The following is a 20,710-nucleotide window of genomic DNA, read 5'->3' as shown; positions in this document are numbered from 1 at the left end:
AATGACCCTCTGCTCTAATGAAGGTAGGGTCAGGATCGTGTGTGTGTGTGAAAGAGGTAGGTTGTATGTGTGACTGTGTGTGTGAGGGTAGAGAGCAGCTAATTGGTTGAGCTGCCAGCGTCAGTTCCCTGTGTTTCACCCACAAAACACACACACAGACACAAGCTATTACACAGCAAACACACTTAAACTGCCCAGCCTGAACCCTTTCATAATATTCACCAGAATTTGATGTTTCCAAAGGAGCCAACCAGAGTCATGATTCAGGCCAAAACTCCTGACATTTTGATCTGACATTATTTAAGGGCTTTCATACTAGAGATTTTAAAGTGGGCTTGAGTCCATTAGTCAAAGTTCAATTCATTTAGTTCTGATTGAAAAGGTTGATATGAAAGCCATCTGTCCAAATGCCATCATTTAATTAATATGTTATGCATATGTTTTGTGGTCCCGATCATATTATAGTAAAGAATAGTTCTCATCTGAAGAAATTTGAATTCGGAGAATAACTCTTTTCATGTCTCTCGCAATACATTTCCTCTTTCTCTCCATGTAAAGTTTTGGTGGTGAAGCTGACACAACAAATGCATGAATAAAACTGGCGTGTGCTCATTATGTAGTTCGTGTTGCGAACAGCTGCCATTTGTACTTGGTGTTACTCAAGTTGATTACACTTCTGCAGTTCGGAGCCAGAAATACAATTTGAACAGAGACCTGGGAGATCTGGTTCGGACCATGTCTGAAAGCACTCTTAATGACTGCAGACCTGTCACCAAAGTAAAGTACGCTCCCAGGCTGCTACGATGACCACTTCTGACCAAAAATAGTTGGTGGATTCATAAGAATTTGCAAGATTTTGAATCTTTGAATGATATATAGTATATCTGAGAACAAATGTGTCTTACAGTCAGAGTAGGAATGTTCAACATTTTTGCTGATTTTTATCACGTATGTCAATGGGACTTTTAGTCAGTGCATAATGAGGTGGGGTTGCAAAATTTCTGCACCTTTTTTTCTTCTCAGGCAAAAAAGGTCCATTGCATATTGTCAATAGTGTAGTGATGTATGAAGCACAACAGCTTTCTGACAAACCGCTTTCTGTTGGTCAATGTGGCAACTTCGCATGACCAATTTGATCTTGTACCTCAACGAAATCTTACACCCTTTACTTCCGTATGACAGCGCGCTGTTTGTGTTGCCAAATCTGCAATTTTCCCACAGAATTGGGTTAATTTTTCACTTTTGCTGTGGGTTGTTTTGCAACTCCATGCATTGAAGTGTAATATTTAACCCCCGCAACGCGATTTTTACCGGGATACCCCACAGAATGCAATTGGGCTAGTTTTGGACTAGTTTTGAGAAGCAATTGAGTGCATTTTGTGGTAAAAACATGGCAACCCTGTTTGTATTGTTCTTTTGCACATGCAGGTCAGTTCAGAACCATGAACTGTTCACACTGGAAATCTGATAATGGCCACATTTAAAACAACTATGTGAACGGCTATACAAAAAAATCAGATCTGAGCAAAAATCGGAATTGAGCATTAAAGGCCAGAACACACCAAGCCGACGCCGACGAACTAGTGGCGACGAAAGCAGACTGTGGGGTTGGCTCACGTCGACAGCGTCTGTGTCCAAAGTTGCCCTGACACACCAAACCAACGCTAAACAGCTGACGGCCAAGTAGCACGTCAGTTCTGCGCCTGCGTGAGATGAAATACCTTTCCGAACCAGCAGGCGACAGTAGCTGAACAGCCAGTCAGAATAATCAGATGGCCCGATGGACTGACGAGCTCCAACGCCGATTCAACATTTATAAATCAAAAATTTATGAATCAAAAATGTCCATTTTTAATTATTGTAATCAAATGAATCGTGAATCTAAGAACTTTTATGTTTTAGTGAACTGCCCAAACAAACTGATTCCCTAAAAAGGAATTCCATTATCATAACTGAATGAATCAGTGAATCGTTATATGAAAACCATCCAAACCATCTAGTGAACCATCCAAATGAACAGATTCACTAAAATGAATCAGTTTTCCTAATGCTACTTGAAAGACTTTTGAACACGATGTCTAGGACCTCCAGCAGAAAAATAGGCCCACAACATTAAAGAAATCCAGCAGTATATTTAACCATGGGCATGGGGTACTTTTTATCCGTGTGTGCACCAAATCCATCTGGTGGGTTTGCTGCCAAAAAGCTCTTTTTGGGAATGGGAATATACTTCAGAGATATTTTACTCATATAAAATTCTAGGGGTGCCAATAATTGTGGCCAACGTGTTTTGGAGAAAAATATTTTTCATAATGTGATAATCAAAAACTGCCCAACGGCCGACCGTCGGCTTGGTGTGTTCCTGCCTTAAGGCTCACAGTGTGAAGGCAGCCTAAATGTCGCTTGTCAGTCTATTCTCGTCTAAAGGCAGGAACACACTAAGCCGAAGCCGATGAACTAGTGGCGACGAAAGCAGACTGAGGGGTATGCTCACGTCGGCAGCGTCTGGGTCCAAAGTTGCCCTGACACACCAAACTGACAGCCAACGGCCAAGTAGCACGTCCATAAATGCCTTTCCGTACCAGCAGGTGGCAGTAGTTGAACAGCCAATCAGAATGATCAGATGGCCCGATGGACCGACGAGCTCCGACGCCAATTCAACATGTCGAAATGGCCGAAAAAAGCCGCCAAGGACCAAGTTCAGTCGACGGTGTGGAACACACTGAGAAAACTTAGTCAGCCGACGAACAAAAACTGCCCAACGGCCGACCGTCAGCTTGGTGTGTTCCTGCCTTAATGGGATGTTCACAGTAATTAAATCCCCAATTCTTGTTAAAAATCCTCTATTCTATTGAATTAAGTTGTAAATTATAGGCACAGTCGCCGCACATTTGCATAAAGTCGAACGTTGCTCAACTTTGTTGAATCGTAAACACTTGCTAAATAGAAATCAACACTCATTGAAAATGAATGAATTCTAGTTGATTTGTTGCTGTAAATCACTGTCTTAAAGGGATAGTTCACCCAAAAATGCAAATTCTTTACTCACCTTCATGATGATCCAAACCTGTTTGACTTTCTTCTATGGAACGCAAAAGAAGATATTTTGAGGAGTGTCTGTGTTTTTTGTCTATTCAATGAAAGTCAGTGGTGTCCAGTGTTGTTTGGACCTCAACGTTTTCAAAGTCAAAAAGGTTTGGAATGATATGAGGGTAAGTAAATGAGTTTTCCTTTTTGGGTCAGCTATCCCTTTTAAATCTGAGTGGTCTGTTTATATTCGGTTTTGAACTTATGTCAAGAGATTGTTCTCATCTCAAAGCTTCCAATGGCACAAACTCATTAAATGATGCGCTTCAGATTTTAGTTTCCATAGTAGTTTCATTGTGATATTTTCCAGCCGATTTGTGTTTGATCGTCAGCTGATATTGTTGCATGAGTCAGCAAAATTGCAGCACCCCTCTAACAAAGTGCCGCTTGTTCTCCTAAACATTTCCCTTCCAGCTCTTCTCTTCCAAACGCCCCCTCTTTTCCATGCGCTTATCAAAGAGACAGAGCGGAGAAGAATGAAAAAGGGGGTTATAAAAATGAGAAGTGATAGTAGGTTTCAGCCTTTTGTAATGAATATCGCTTAGAGGTATTGAAATGCTAATTTTACGCTCACAGTTGGCAAACTCGTGAGGAAAATTTGGGCGGCTGAAACCAACCCCAACATTCTGCTTGGAGAATCTCTCTCTCTTTGGCTTTGTTTATGTGTTTTACTGTTTTGATGTTTAGCACTATTTCTCTCTCTTGTTTTCCACCTCGCTTTTCCATTTCTCTCCCAGACACACACATTGAGGGGTGTGTGGGATTTGGCAGTAGTTGGTAAGGCTAGTTTGAAACTGAAGCTTGCCAAACTACAAGAATAGTTCACCAGAAAATGTTGTATTTGTGTTGTTAAAAACCCTTGTGACTTTCTTTTTTTCAGTGAAACGATGAAAGAAAAAGAAAACTTTGAAGACTGTGCTGGTTGTTATTCAAGCGTTTTCAATTGGGGACTGAAGCTTTCAAGCTTCAAAAAGAAAGTAAAAGCACACTAAAAGTATAGTAAAAGTGGTACATTTGACTCATCTGCTATATGCCAAGTATTCTAAATCAATATGATAGCTTTGTGTGAGAAAGCTAGCTTTGTTTGTCTTTCCTTGCAGTGAGTTGTTTGTGAGCTCCGCTGCGACTGAATCATTCAGTCATTGTGTCCAAAACTTGAGAATTGATTCGCCTATGAATCATTCGGATCAACTGATTCATTGAAAAGATTAAACTCGAAAGAAGTTGTGATGCCTTATATGTAGACAAATCATTCTTTTGAGTTGAGTTGAATCTTTTCAGTAAATCTGTTTGAGTCATTTACAAATCAGATTTATCCAATTCTCAGTTTGTTCACAAATCAGGCATCTCTACTTGTCTCATGAACGTTCTAGTGAACTGCCTAAACAGGTTGATTCTGTAAAATGAATTCCATTATCGTAACTGAATGAATCAGTGAATCATTTTACGAACAGGTTCTAGTATACCATCCAAACAAACTGATTTCCTAAAATGAAATGAAAATATACAGTTTCCATTATTGTAAATGACTAAATCATGAATGCTTTCATGAAGAGCTTCTAGTGAACCACCTAAACAAAATGATTCTCTCAAATGAATCAAAAATGTCAATTTTTAATTATTGTAATCAAACGAATCGTGAATCTAAGAACTTTTATGTTTTAGTGAACTGCCCAAACAAACTGATTCTCTAAAATGAATTCCATTATCATAACTGAATGAATCAGTGAATCGTTATATGAAAACCATCCAAACCATCTAGTGAACCATCCAAATGAATGTTTTTCTAATGCTACTTGAAAGAGTACAAGATGTCTAGGACCTCCAGCAGAAAAATAGGCCCACAACATCACAACACAAAGAAATCCAGCAGTATATTTAACCATGGGCATGGGGTACTTTTTATCCATGTGTGCACCAAATCCATCTGGTGGGTTTGCTGCCAAAATCTCTTTTTGGGAATGGGAATATACTTCAGAGATATTTTACTCATATAAAATTCTAGGGGTGCCAATAATTATGGCCAACGTGTTTTGGAGAAAAATATTTATTTAATAATGTGACACCCCCCCACACACACTTTCAATTCTTTTCCTTCAATGAAATGTTAGATTTTTGCTAAATTTGTGAATTAAAAATCAAAAGGATAAACAATGCAGATTTATTTTTACATTCATCTTTGATCATATTTCATGCTATTCATTGGAAAAAGCAACTTGTTTGAAAAGCTACATTTCCAAAGAACACATATACATATTTCCCACAGAACTGAGCAACTGAAAAATATATTAGATAAGTATTGTTACTAATTTTAGTTAGTTTCTTCCTGTCACTCTGAGTGATTTCCACAGACTTGTTGGAGTGCTGCCATTGTAAAGTGTCCTCTGGCAGCATTTCTCAAACGCAGAGAGAGGGAGAGAAACACAAATTGAGAAGGGTCAGAGAAATGAGGTGCACCGTAATTAGCCGAGTAGCTCTCTCCGTCTCTCTCTTTCTCACCATTTCTCTCTCTCTCCTCGTTAAGGTGTTTCTTGCTGCTATTGTTTGGCTGTCACATCCTGAGGGAAACAGCGCGGATGGGGGGTGTGGAAATTCGGAGCTGGAGAAACAGTGACCTGTTTCATTCAGAGCACATCTTTCACTCAATCTCTTAGTTTTCTATTCTTTTATTTTCCCCTGTGGCCTAGAAAAATCACTACTCTGCTTGGACGCCGTCCCTAAAAAACATCGGGTATGAATCTCAGAAACCTTTGGCTGTGCGGTCCGCCTTGTAACCCATAAATGTGAAAAGGAAAATGTTCCCAGTTATTTCTGTCTTTGCCATATCATGAGCAGATGTTTTTCGTTGATACGGTCTAAAATGTCAACAAATCAAATCTTAATGATTTTCCTAGTCTTAAAGTGTAACTTCACCAATTTTGAGGCCACACTGTATTATTACAATGTCAGTAGTATATGTAACTTAACAATGTTTACTTGTCTCTGTGTTACCTGGACTGAGAAATTCACGTTTATTATATAAAAAAAGTCTTCCAGATGACGCTCCAGGGCTTTCGTGAAAACTACAGATTGTTCCCACAGACAGTCAGATCGACAGAAGATTATTAACAGAACAGTTATTGTAAGGGAAGGTTTATCACTGAAAATTGTATCGTACTTTGTTTATTCTTTAAACAGCAATATGGTAAAAATAGTACACTATGGATACAGTTTTATTACCTGAAACCAGTGTTTTGTTTCGGGGGTTGGGTGGAACTGACGGGACAACAGTTTCTTTCAGTTTTTCCCCCCTTTTTGGCCTAAAACACTGTGTTTGTCATCATCCAGTTTGAAATGTTGACTACAAACATGGAGGTTTTTCAAATTTTCCATTGCCGTGTTCTTCGTATTTGTGATTGTTTGCAGCCTTTAGCCGCTACCTATGATGCACTGGATCCTCACTGGAAACCTAAAATAACTCACTTTCACTAAATGTTTACATTTTGAATTCTCGCACCCAGGAACAATACAAATCGACACCAGTGTGACTAAAAGTTTGCTAAGAAGTATTTCCTACTAAAGCAAGGCGGTATTTGACTCTGGTAAATGTCCATACCAGACTGGTGAGAGTGGTATTGGATGGCAACATGCCCAGTGCATTATGGGTGTTGAAGTTTTCCTACCTATTTGGCAAAAGGAAAGACAACAGCCTTTTTTCTCTGTTTTCTCTAGTCAAGTAGCACCGATTTTAAATTTTTTCGGCTTTCTACTGTATAGGTAGCCAAATTTGATTGAAAGCCCATTTTGCCAGCACACCTTTAAGAATCTTAATAAATATTCTGTAAAATGTGTTAAAAATGACATTAACTTTAATGAATTTTATTGTAGATGGGTATTCACACTGGCAACGGTTTGCAACCACAAATGAGAACATTTAGGCAACACGATTGTCAGATACTATTTGGGACTTTGCGACTTCCGATTATTTAAGGCCTAAATAGGCAGAAAGTGTTGAATTGACAAGAAATTTATGTTGATCTGAATTTTTGTGCTAACTAGTGAAGCAGTTTTACTTTAGTATTATGTACCTTTAATATATTGTATTATATTATATATTATTTACTTTTATATTTTAAGTTGTTTTTTTTTTATATATATATATATATATATATATATATATATATATATATATATATATATATATATATATATATATATATATTCCTACTGTATATAGCTTAAACTTATTTCATTTAGTTGGTTTTTTAAACATTTTTAATTTCATCTAGTATTTATATTTTATTTAATTTCAATTACAGAAAAGTATTTTAACAGTTTTAATTTAGTAACACTGTAGTGAAGTATTGAAGTCGTTTGCAATTTTTTTCTGTTTTCCTTTAGTATCGTTTTGTCTGTTCATATTTCATTTTTTTTGTCCTGTATAGAAAACATGAAATAGTTTCTGATAATCTGTAATTTTGTTGCTTCTCTCAGCATTTTTCACTTTCAGTGCAGATAGAAAACTTGCTTGGCGCTGAGAATTTGTCACGCTGCAACTGGTTAGGATGTAGTAGGTATAATGGCAACCATCTCTTTTGTTGATTTGAATTGTTGCAAAAGATTTCTGGCGTGTCTCTGGCTCTTGAACAGGTCCAAACTTGTCTTCCTGACATAAGCTCTTTGAGAGGATCCCATTTTTTCCTGTTGTACCAGTCCAACGCTGTGACAAAGCGATTTAAAAGCCATCTCTTCCATTTTAATCTGATTTTTTTTTTTTTTTTTTTTTTGTCCTGAGCAGAAGCTATAGGTTGTTTTATCGACCAGGTGGCTTCTATTTCTATAGGTCACAGCGGAATCTCATTGGTCCAGAGTTTTATTCCACATATTAAACTCTGTATAAGTTGTGATTTATGTTGCATTGTGCTGCATTTTTACTTTCAGTGTACAGACAACCTACTTTTCATTTGAAATGTTGTGTTGTGCCAGGTCAGAACGTGCAGGTCTGTTTATATATGCATCTGTCTGATTGATCAAACAAAAGCAGGCTTAAAGAAGCTATTGTTTTAAAGGCTGTTCTGGTAGTATAAGAGGATGATGGTGTAAGCTTCGCTTTACTGGAGCATTTCATTTTCACAGGCATGTGAAATCTGCATCATAGATTTAAAAGCTTGTACTATTTATCCCCCTTTCTTTGTTCTCTGGAAGCCTCCATCATTTTTGCTCAGAGATTGATGCTGTCATGGTTTCCCACCTGCTGTCAGTCGCAGGCTCTCGAACCTGCAGGAACGAAAACTGTTCGCAGGTTTCTCCTCTTCCATGACAGGTGACCCCCCTGGCAGTCCCTCTCGTCCCGCTGTTCGGCTAATTGGTGAATGACGCTTCGCCTCCCGGCAAAACCAGAGTGAATATTACCATACCTCATTTATTCAGGGCCTAATAGAGCGGTTTTTATCACTTCATTTGAGTGCGAGAAAGGGAACCAAATCATTGTCGGTGGTTATAAAATGACTCATTTCCCAGTGCCTGATATTCTTCAGGAAAAACATGGTTTGTAGGTGCAGCGCAGAGATGAACTTTGAAGATTGTCCAGGTGAAAATGGCCTTGTTTATGGGTAATATATCCTTTTAAATGTATCTGTGATGATCTGAGTAATGTAATTGTGACACAAAACCTTTTGAATGCAATTAATTAAATTTTTCTTGCGTTATGAACCAATTTCTATCATGCCATGACCCTGAGCAGTGACTGTGTCGGCTGGCCTCACCTCATTTAACAGGTTTTGTTCTAGCTGTGTATGAATTTTAATTGCACTCATGATGGCAGTAGTTATTTAATTTTTTACAAACCATTTACCATGGTAACTATTATTGTCCACTCAAATACTGTTAGTTACTACAGATATTGTCAATTCTGTAAAATCTAACTTTTTTTTAATAACAGTTGTAGCTAAAATCAAGTTACCCCCATTTTATTGTGATGATGACTATAGATTCATAGAATTTTTTCAGAATTTATTTTTTTTTTTTTGAAGAAAATACATACAGGGTTATTATAAATTACAAAAAAAAAAAAAAAATTTTTTTTAAAAATTGTCTGTAATTTAGTCCAGTTTTGACAGTTTTCAGTCTGTCATTGTTAATTATTCATTTATTATATTTTTTTTTTTTTGATAAAAATAGTTATTTCTTTATCAATTTGTCCTTGACTTAGTCTATTTTTTTTAAATCGTTTTTTTGGTCTATCATTGTTAGTTTTTTTTAATTTTATCTTTTTTAGTTAATTTATTTTTAGTTTTTATTTTGGTTTTATTTGGTATTTTTAAAACTTGTATTGTTTAAAAGTTTAACAATGTTTCAATTCTCAACTTAATGTAGTTAAGTTATTGCTAACTGACTTTTTTATGTATAATCAAAAATTATATATAGAAAAATGGTGCACTTATAGACCTTATGTGTCAGAGAAACAAGCGCGCAGCCATCTTTTATAATTTTTTGTTTAAACTTCTGTTTTTGCAGTAGCTCTGTATATCTCTATGGCATCACTGTTGAAGAGTAATTAGCTGGTGAACTGGGTTTATTTATTGTAGAGTTAACAAAAGTTATCATGAGCATTGTAATAGTGTTGTCGCAATACGCAGTCGGTACTGAAATTTTAAAAATGTGACGCTTTGAGCACTGTTGAATGGATTCATAAACACCTCGATTGGCCTTTGTGTTCATGTGCTCAACAGATATGTCTGTGATTGGCTACAATGATCAACGCACGGGGATGTTTGAAAGTGTTTGAATTTGAAAGCGTTTTGAAAGCGGGAATGTTTGAAAGCAGATGTCTATCAGCGGACCGGAACAACACACAATATGGCGAAATAAGTCCCTCCTTCTAAATAAAAGAGCCCATCGCTGATTGATAATGTCATCGCATCACTGCAGTTGCCGTTAGAAGCTCCGGTTCCTGTAGAAACAGTGTTCTGAAATGCGCACTTAGGACTGCACATGCTCAGTGGATGGTCTAGCCTGAAAAATATGCTGCTTTTAATGCTATTTGGGCATAAGTAACAACATAAATCGTACGGTTCATGTCAAATGTTATTGCTGATTTGAAATATGTTATTTAATCGAGAGTTTGGCAAGCAGTTTGTGAGATTTCAGGAATTCCCCATTCAAGTAGACAGGACTTGGTTTTGCCCGAAATAGCTGCCCAGAGGTGTTGCAAATATGGCCGCCGAGTGAATAGACTTTCTTTGAAAGGGACTTTTTTGGTATAATTAATTGGTGGCCATTCTTTCACAAGATGTAATATAAGTCTAAGGTGTCCCCTGAATGTGTCTGTGAAGTTTCAGCTCAAAATACCTCTATAAATCTATATATTAAATTAATTTTTTAAATGCCTATTTTGGGGCATCATTAACTATACACCGATTTAGGCTGCGGCCCCTTTAAATCTCTCGCTCCCTGCCCCCGAGCTCTCGACTATAAAACAGTGCATAAACAAAGTTCACACAGCTAATATAACCCTCAAATGGATCTTTACAAGATGTTCGTCATTCATGCTGCATGCATGCATTGATTCCTGTGAGTATAGTATTTATTTGGATTTTTACAATTGATTCTGAATGAGTTTGATAGTGCTCCGTGGCTAACGTGCTAATGCTACACTGTTGGAGAGATTTATGAAGAATGAAGTTGTGTTTATGAATTATACAGACTGCAAGTGTTTAAAAATGAAACTAGCGACGGCTCTTGTCTCCGTGAATACAGTAATAAACGATGGTAACTTTAACCACATTTAACAGTACATTAGCAACATGCTAATGAAACATTTAGAAAGACAATTTACAAATATCACTAAAAATATCATGTTATCATGGCTCATGTCAGTTATTATCACTCCATCTGCCATATTTCACTAATGTCCTTGTTTGCTTACCTAGTCTGATGATTCAGCTGTGCACATCCAGACGTTAATACTGGCTGCCCTTGTGTAATGCCTTGAACATGAGCTGGCATATGCAAATATTGGGGGCGTACACCCCGACTGTTACGTAACAGTCGGTGTTATGTTGAGATTCGCCTGTTCTTCTGAGGTCTTTTAAACAAATGAGATTTATATAAGAAAGAGGAAACAATGGAGTTTGAAACTCAATGTATGTCTTTTCCATGTACTGAACTCTTGTTATTCAACTATGGCAAGATAAATTCAATTTTTGATTCTAGGGCACCTTTAATTTTGGCTTTAGAGTCATACATAAAAATAACTGGGAAAAGCTGAAACTATACTTAAATATATATTTAAGTTTGCTTAATTACTTCCATGTAGTTTCCATTTTAGTTAACAATAACTGCCATGTTACTAAGTCTTGAGTTTTTGGGATTCTTCACCTATTTTATTGTCCGCAAGCATGACCAAGAAAAGTAATAACTCTACCAAGTATGACATTTTAGCTGAAACTAAGGTTACCATGATGCAGAGGGTAGTCACAGGCGCTGTCGTAGTTTTCCGTCTACAACTGTGCGCTCTGCAGGGCGACGCTATGAAAACACATCATTCCTTCCCCCCAGCCCCGACACATAGTCCAGGCCCTTCAGTATCCCATCACCCCCTGCGACTATCCAAGCTGTTACGGCAGGCTGGGCCGCAAGCGTCTGTGCCAGGGCGCGGCAGGACCGGATCCGGCCGGTGGGCTACCGGCTTCTCCTCCTTCTCCTCCTCCTCCAAGCTGCCGCTTACGCTAAGCGTCTTGCCGTTAGCCGGAAGGATGGTTGAGTGAGGACAGGTTTGTCATTTTGAGAGTGAAGCGCTTAAACTGTGTAATACCTAGTAAGCACGAAGAACAAGTCAAGCTGTCGTGTCTGAATTAAGAAAGTTTGGCGGTGTTCTGAGATTCTGCAGAAGCACATTGCCAGCAGATGGTACGGCTCACATCCAGACCTGACTTGAGCTTTTAGCCCTTCGCAAAATCATTTTGCTGCAACCGAAGGAAAATTTAATTGGTGGAAAGATTCAATATGCTGCAGAATTTGATTATAAGGCTGACAGTTTTATATCCACATATTTTAAGTTTCACTCTTTAAAAAAACAAGAACAACAGCATTTTTGCATTCTCTGAAAGTGAGTGGTGTTTGATTGTGCAAAACCCACTGCCACACTGCTAAGGTGTTTGCTAGGGTATTTGTAGTTGGTTTATGTTAAAAAAGCCTCTATGATATTCTGGTTAGGGTAGCATTAGCTAGTTCGCTCTAGTAAAGTTTGCTCTAGGCAGCTACTAGTTAGTTTGTTTGTACTTAATTTGGTTGCATTTAGTCACGTAATATATGTTTCCTATGAGATATAAGCTTGCAATTCTGACTTTTTTCTTGTGATTGGAAGTTTATATCTCACAATTTAGAGAAAAAAGTCAGAAGTGACATAAAAACTCACAATCATGACTTCTTGCAATTGCAAATTTATATATTGCCCAATTCTGACTTTATTCTCAAAATTGTGATATATATACGCGCAATTGTGTGGAAGTAAAAAAAATAAATAAAATAGAAATAAAATGTGAAATATAAAGTGTGATCAAATTGATTAATCGCGATTAATATATATATATATATATATATATATATATGTATATATATGTGTGTGTGAGTGTATATATGTGTGTGTGTGTGTATATGTGTATATATATATATATATATATATATATATATATATATATATATGTGTGTGTATATATATATATATATGTGTGTGTGTGTGTGTGCGTATATATATATATATATATATATATATATATATATATATATATATATATATATATATATATGTGTATATATATATATATGTGTGTGTGTATATATATATATATATATATATATATATATATATATATATATATATATATATATGTGTGTATATATATATATATATATATATATATATATATATATATATATATATATATATATATATATGTATATGTACATGTATGTATAAAATGTTCGATGCGATTTGTGATTTATTGTTACTTTTTTATTCCGTGTGGAAAATAGGTTGCCATAAAAAAGCCTTCAAATTTGTAATCAGAGGTTGAAAATGTCAAGTTTATCTTGTTATGGAAAAATGTATTCATAAATAAGAAATTATTTTAGTTATATCTTGTGTGTGTAAATGATGTCTAAATAGTTTAAATATTTAAATAATAAATATTCAGGAACCGTATCCAAGATAACTCAGATATACCATATACCATAACCTGAAAACCCTGACGTTTATTTCTTTTCTTTCTTTCTTTTTTTTTTGGTTAAACAATGACATGAACAAATGACACAGGGAAGTGTGTATAATAGTTTCAGATATAATATTTGTTTAAAATGTAAATTTCATTGTCTAAAGGTCTGCTATTTTATTCCAGCCGTTACTCCTGGTCAGATTCTTATGTAAATATTAGTTAGTTTCAACCAAATTTAAGGTGGCAGGTGGATGCTGCACATTGGTGGTGGCTTCCATATGTAAAGCGCTTTGAGTACCCAGAAAAGCGCTATATAAAATGTAAGGTATTATTATTAATGGTGCAATGCTAAATGCTACAGTATTAAATGCTAAAGTTTTGGAAAAAAACTAGGTTGTAACCTCCAGAAAACGCTGGTTATGAAAATTAGACGTGACCTAAGACCCATAGAACATATTGAACCGACTGTTCAGACTCGTTTTCATTTACGTCAGATTAAATATGGCGTCTACACTAACTGTGATCCACAGCTGTAGTACAAATTGTGTGGTTTACATTGTAAATCACCATAATGAGTCACCGCTGGTCCTTTGGCATTTGTCAGAATCAGAAGTAAGAACAGTATGAAAGCATTTAGGACAAGGACTAGCTTTTCTGCTAAAGTACAGCTTTGGACTTTCAGTTTTGAGGCCAGAGCTTGAAAATGGCTCATCTGTTCACGGTTAATCTCCTGCTCCATGTGTTTTTTGAGCTTGTGAAGTGAGAGTCTGCCAGTGGAAGCTGAGAGGATTTTTTTTTTCACCGCTCTATATCCTTTACATAATCCAGATCCTGTAGCTGTAAACGACTTCCTCTCAGATCAGCAATATTCAGGGACATGAAAATGGAAAGGTTTGTGTTTTTATGCGCTGAAACAAAAGGACATTGCTGAGCTGTTCCAAAATCATCTGTAGACGGCCTGGAGCAGCGGCACACAACTTTCATGTCAAAGTCAAGTGAGACACAAACACACAAACACAAACACACACAAAGTCAAGCTGGAATTTTCCCATTTCCTCTGTATATTTCTGCACGTTTAAAACCAAGTGCACAATTAAAGAAAGTTTCTTATGTTTGTGTGCTTTACATGAACCAGGTGCGTCAATTACTGGGATGCACAATCGGCTATCAGATGATATACCAGATGCTAAAGGCTACTTATGCTAACCATTGCGATAATAAATATACATATGCTTATGGAAAATACCAGAGACAGTTTGAAGAACATGGACAAATCATGTATGATTATAATCGTGTATTTATTTGGTTTCATGTTTTATCTGCATCTTCCCTATGCCTTTGTTGATTCCGTACTTCTGCATCCGATTCCACATATGTCATAAATTACATATACTCAGGTTAACTCGTATAACTCATAACTCCTGTTTTCTTCTCGTGAGCTCCCTCTGTTGCCCTGGCTGAAAGTATAACAGTATAGTAAGAGGGAAGAGATCAATCAGACCTCCTCAGATCGTATAATTTCATGGAAAATTTAAAGAAATGCTCACTCTTTCTAAAGAAATGTGAAGTAAACATGATGTTTTATCAATATTTTTCTAAATGTGTAAGCCTTTGGATTTATAAGCCTTAATGGAGTTGTTTTGGGCATTCCTGTGATCACAAATAAATGGAAGCAGGTGCAGCTGAAAAGTTTTCAGTTAGCTAGTGAAACGGTGGGGTCGTGTTACGTTGTTCTATGGAGGCGTGTCAAGGGCGGGTTTTAGGGTATCGCTGTGGGGCTACTGGCCCAACAGTGGAAACGCAACTTGATTTTGGCCTCTGTGCCCGAGGCTTTTGGCCCCGCCTGGCACCTTGTTAGCTCTGGCTCACACTAGCCCGACAGTGGAAAAACAGCTAATTTCTTTCATTTGGGGGAGAGGGGTTGAAAAATAAGAGCTTGGCAATGTCTTAAGGCCTGAAATTTGCGTTCGCACGTTAAAAAATGAATATGACCTCACGTTATGTCAATCACATTTACACACTGCCTCCAAAACTTTCGTCCGTCAAAAAAAAAAAAAAAAAAAATTGGATCAGGTTCATTTTTTTTGCATTTTTTTGCATCCGTGGCATGCATTTTGAGAGACGTTTTGACAATTCGCTTGTTAAGTCGTGACGTAAAGAACGCTGTTTCCGGGTCCAAGCCTCGACTCGTTTCACTTGAGAATGCCATCGACGGCCGTTTATGAGCGCTATTAATTCATATTAAACATCAATCATTTAAAAAAGTTAAACATTTTAAATACTTACAGTCTACACAACAGTCTCCGTGCTCACAGCGTCACAGATATTAATATTTTAATGATTTATAAAAGATGAATCATTGTCTGGCCATCTGGAATTTTGATATGGAGATAAAGGTTGTAATTTTATATTTTTTGTAGTATTACACCACATCGTGTATGTATATTAGCACCATTTGTTGTTTTCTTGTGGTATGAGATAGAGCGTTAGGACCCGGAAGCGCTGCCGCGTGACGTCAGACTTAACAAGCGGATTGAGGGTATTCAAGTGACGTCACCGTCGACCGTTACGGCTGCGGTCACGTCCACTTGAGAGGCAAAAGACTGAGCGGCAGCATTGGTTTTCAGCGTGAATGTCGCGAAAAACACACAAAACAGATCCAAAACGTTTAACACAAAACCTGAGGCATATATTTATAAAAAAAAAAAAAAAAAAAAAAAAAAAAATCAGAAAGCAACAGAAAAAAGCAAATGGATCACTGCAATTCACAGAAACATCTGAACTCCAGGCAGAGAAATGGATTTGCAGTTATCATTTTGTGTCAAAATGTTGGATTTTGAGGTAAAATCATACCGTATATCGTGTATTGTTATATTGTGTTGACAATCATCAATTAAATATTTTCGATCTTATATTCTGCATAATTGTGTGTTTTTAAATAAACAACACTGACAAAAACTATACTATAAAATTATATATATGTTTTGGGGCTGGACAATATGACGATATAACATTGATATAAGTGATTACGCGGATTTAAACCTACCTATATTGTAGTTATATAAAATATTCACATGCAGATTTGCTTTATGTATTTCCCCACCGTCGAAATCAGGCACATATAAATGTCATGAAACACGACTCCTGGCTGCATGTCGATATCCATGGATTAGTTTTATTTGACAAGTTGTAAGGAACACATTCAATTCCAACCTTTAGTGTAATTCGTTAGTTTTACTCGCGTTTTCGCATTTTCCTCTACTAAATCCAGTCACGCAGCAGGATCTTTTGCCACTCAGTCCAGCTGAGGGAGCGCGTTTTCGGCGGGAAAGTGACGTCGACGAATTCATAGCCACCGTGCGCAAACGCCAAAATCCCGAATGCCATCTGACAGATGATCCACGTCATCTACAGCACAAAGCAGTAGCACTGTATGACAAACAAAGTGCGGAAAGAGACAAAATATAAAGATGGATTGTGCCAGTATCGCTAACAAAGCATCAAACCCAGGCACTGACATCCTGAAGTAAACTTTGAAAAGCTCGGGATAATCACGTAGCTACTTGATGAGGTGGAACTCTCCTTCCTCTCTACGCAATCTCAGGATTGGATGTACCCAATATTTCCTCTTTTTGTCTTTTTAAGAAGAGAGAGGATAACTAAATCATGCTCACTGTTTGAAGACTTCATTTTGTATTATTCTGCAAATTTGTTTGCAAACGCATATCATTAATATGCATCGGTCTCAGTGTGCAAGGTCTCTGTGCGTGACGAATTTTTAGGATCACGAATACGAAAATTTCAGACTCAGTGTGCAAAGGCCTTTACAAAAGATTTCAAACTTTTTGGCTACGTTCACACTCAGTTTTTGGAATTGACAACCCCATTTACTTACAGGTGTGAGTCTCGAAGTGTCCCGTTCTCACAGCAACTTAGCATCTCAAATACTGTGAATATGCAATGGGAGTCAAGCCAGTATTGTCTTAGCAGTAACCATACTTTTAACAGTATAAGAGTCCAATCGAGCATCAAATCTTCATTAACTGACTGCAGCGTTTATATCTAGGTGGAGAGCGGAGGATTTGAGTCACGCATACTCATCACAGACAACTGACGGGAGCAGCTCCGATGGAGAACAGTGACTGGATCTAAAACCTTCAGACGACACACAGCTCATATCTCCATTGCTGTAAGTTACTGAAACCACACATGAAAACCGCTAACACATGGTAGACACGAGTTTTTGCAGCGTACAACTAGTTGTCGGTCCGGTTCCGTTCACACAGCGCAGATTTTCCAAGAATTCAGTTGTGAGTCCTGAAAATGTATGAGTGCGATTTTGGTTGTAGAATGTGGTTGTCAGTCCCATAAATAACTGAGAACATAACTGTATTTAAGGACTCAGACAACTGTATTCTTCTGCTGTGTGAACATGGCCTCCTTTAATACATGTAATAACAACAAATCACAAATCATTCACAAGAAGACCAGGATCATGTATTATGGAAGTATATAGGGATCATTTTGACTTCATGTCATGAAAGGGTCTTGTAGTGTGCACTAGGTTTAAGTCATGTTCTGCTGTTTCTCTCTCTCTCGGCCAGAGTTTGTGATGGGAAACATCTGCAGCTGGAGTGAGTATAAAGTCTCTCTGGATCAGGACCAGGTTCTGTTTTCACTGTGGGTTCTGGTTCTCTCTGAATGACAAGTCTGTTCACTGCAGACGCTGTCTGGGCGCTTACATGACTACATTTCTCCAGTCGCTGCATTCCAATGTCTGATAGAGAGGCTGTTATTACCTCTATGCCTGAATGATTCAGAGCCTTTGAGGTTTATTGTACAGAAATCATCCCTTCGGTAATAGAGTATTTATGATATAAATATACATTTAGCATTGCCAGGGAGAATGCAAATACAGTCGTTGGGTAACTGGCACATGTAAACATGATCATTTCAGACAGGAAAAATGCTATACTATCACCACTTCCTGACAGGGGACCAATCGGAAGTCATCAGGCTGAACAGGAAGTTGAGAGGCATTACTGAAGTCAGTGGAGATTTGCCCCTACAGTATACCCATAACATAAATACTTGCATGACTTCAGTTTGTTGGCAATTAAATGTAAATGCCTGTATAATGCTAAAATACTCATTTCCAGAAAGGCAGCAATACAGCCACACCAAGAATTTCCCTCAACTTCCTGTTGAGTTTGATGACTTCCAGTTTGTTGCTTCAGGATGTGATAATTTAGCATTGCGTCAATGTCTTTGTTAGCATCTCTTTGTCAACAAACTAAAGTCTTTACTAGAAGGGCACACTGTTCAACAACGTCCTGTTCGCTTTGAAGACTTCCTGTTGCTTGACAGGAAGTGATGGATTAATATTTTTCCACATTATCAGCAGTGCACGAATGTGGGTTTGCATTTCTTTGTCAACAAACTGACATCTTTTGGAGTCTTTATATGAAAAGTTTGGAGTCTCTGGAGATTTTCCCTACAGAACAGGCTTTTTAAATTAACGTCTGGTTTGATAACAAAAACGTTAGCACACATATTCGCACACCGCTAATAACGTGAAAAAAAATGTTAAACTATAATTTCCAGTCCAATTGGAAGTCATCATCAAACTGAACAGGAAGTCGGGCAACATGCTTTCATCATTTTTTACAAGAAAAAGTCATTCGGTTTAACCAAAGTCTTGGTTTTACCGAATGACGATATTTTCAAATAATGTTAACAGGCTAATATCTAGCTAGGACAATCAAAAATTTTATATTTAGTACAAGTTTTTAAAATATTACAACATTTTCCATGTTTTATAGCGGTTGTATCGAATGACCTGATGTTTCGCGCATGATCAAGTGAAAACATGAATTTTTCAAATAGTTAAAAGAGAGTTAGTTACTTTGCTTCATGACCATGTGGTCCTTTGAAGGTGTCTGAATGATGTCACATCCTGTCACATGATATTGACAGCATGACTTGATCCAAAATGGTCTCTTTATATTGGTTACTCCAAATGACATCAATGAAATTCATTTTTTCAGGCATTCTTTCACATAACAAATGACTTCTACACATAATTTTAAAACTATTAGGCACTATGTTGATATATGATGTTATAAAATCATGCCAGAATAAAAAATATATACATTTATTACATTTTAAGATATTTTAATCACTAATGAAATGGCTGTATTGGCCTTTGGACGGTTAAACCGAATGACCCTTTGACACTTCAACATCTTTAAAATACCTTTATATGTAGCGAAATATATTTAAAACCTTTTGGATTCAATAAAACATATCTAGTTGCACTACCTCACATACTTTGGATGTCATATCTTTGTTTATTATTATTATTATTAAGTCCTTTGGACAAAAAAATTACCCGTCACGTCATTGACCCAAACACATTCGTGTAATGCTAAAATGCAGAAAATATGTTAAACTATCACTTCTTGAAGGCAACAAATTGGAAGTCAAACTCAAAAGGAAGTATAGGAAATGATGTTTTAGAAAAAAGGCTATCCCTTCCTCAAAGTCAACCAATCAGAAGTCATCAAACTGTGTGTTAGCATCTATTTGTCAACAAACCAAAGTCTTTGTGTGAAAAATTTGTTTTACAGGGAAACTTGAGGAACTTTCTTGGTGTCAGTGAATATTTACACCCTTAAAAATCAATACTCTAGTGGTACGATAGTACAGTGACTGTATCGAATGGTAATACTATGGTACCCTATGGTTAACATAGTATTTGTCTATGTATTTGTTGGTACGCCAAACAATACCATGGTCTCACTTAAAAAAACGAAGTACTACTATGGTATTTTGGAAATGATTTTACCATGGTGCTCCGATACCATGGTACATGAATTTCAGAGTAGTATTGCCATCCAATACCATTATTGTACCATGGCACTGCCACAGGACACAAGGTTATACTTTATATACCATGGTACTGAAGTTCATTCATATGGTACTTCCAATACCATGGTGCTACCATAACACATGGTACTTTTTTTTTATAAGTTCAAGTGTGTTGTCAAAAACAACAACAAAAACATCTTAGTAACATGGTAAGGATAAAAATATACCCACAATGGCTTCAGTTTGTTGGCAAACTCATGTAAAAGCACCCACACACATTTTGTCTTCTCTTCAGATGTTTCTTGGCTTCGCCGTCTCACATATGTTTTTGTTTTGTGTGTGTTCGAATATAGCATTAAATGAACGGTTTCTGTAACTGGCATTTTTCAGTAATTATGGTCTGACGACGTCTCATTCTCAGCACAAGATTCCCACTGCCTGAGCACAAATTACTGTCAGCGATCGGGCCTGTCGACACCAGATTATTGGTATCTGTAAAACCGTCATGAAGCCATCCTCATTTAGCACGTTTCCAGAGGAAATCACTGCATTAATAACCG

General features: G+C 37.0%; 1 protein-coding gene across 6 annotated transcripts in view; it reads left to right on the top strand.

The window, feature by feature from the left end:
- plxnb2b (plexin b2b) overlaps window positions 1-20,710 on the top strand; it is a 219,685-nt gene that overhangs the window by 53,503 nt on the left and 145,472 nt on the right. For 3 of the 6 annotated variants that reach the window (XM_048158974.1, XM_048158979.1, XM_048158976.1), the window contains one exon: window positions 17,347-17,469. The exons of 1 other annotated variant lie outside the window; for it this stretch is intronic. The gene's annotated coding sequence lies outside the window, so the exon portion shown is untranslated. Of the gene's footprint in view, window positions 1-17,346; window positions 17,470-17,884; window positions 17,915-20,710 lie in introns of all 6 variants that reach the window. 2 more of the 6 variants (XM_048158975.1, XM_048158978.1) reach the window with 1 other exon arrangement.

Source organism: Megalobrama amblycephala, linkage group LG15, assembly GCF_018812025.1.
Source record: "Megalobrama amblycephala isolate DHTTF-2021 linkage group LG15, ASM1881202v1, whole genome shotgun sequence".
Taxonomy (NCBI): Eukaryota; Metazoa; Chordata; class Actinopteri; order Cypriniformes; family Xenocyprididae; genus Megalobrama; species Megalobrama amblycephala.
Note: the sequence above shows the minus strand (reverse complement) of the source record. Positions and strands in the feature narration are given on the sequence as shown.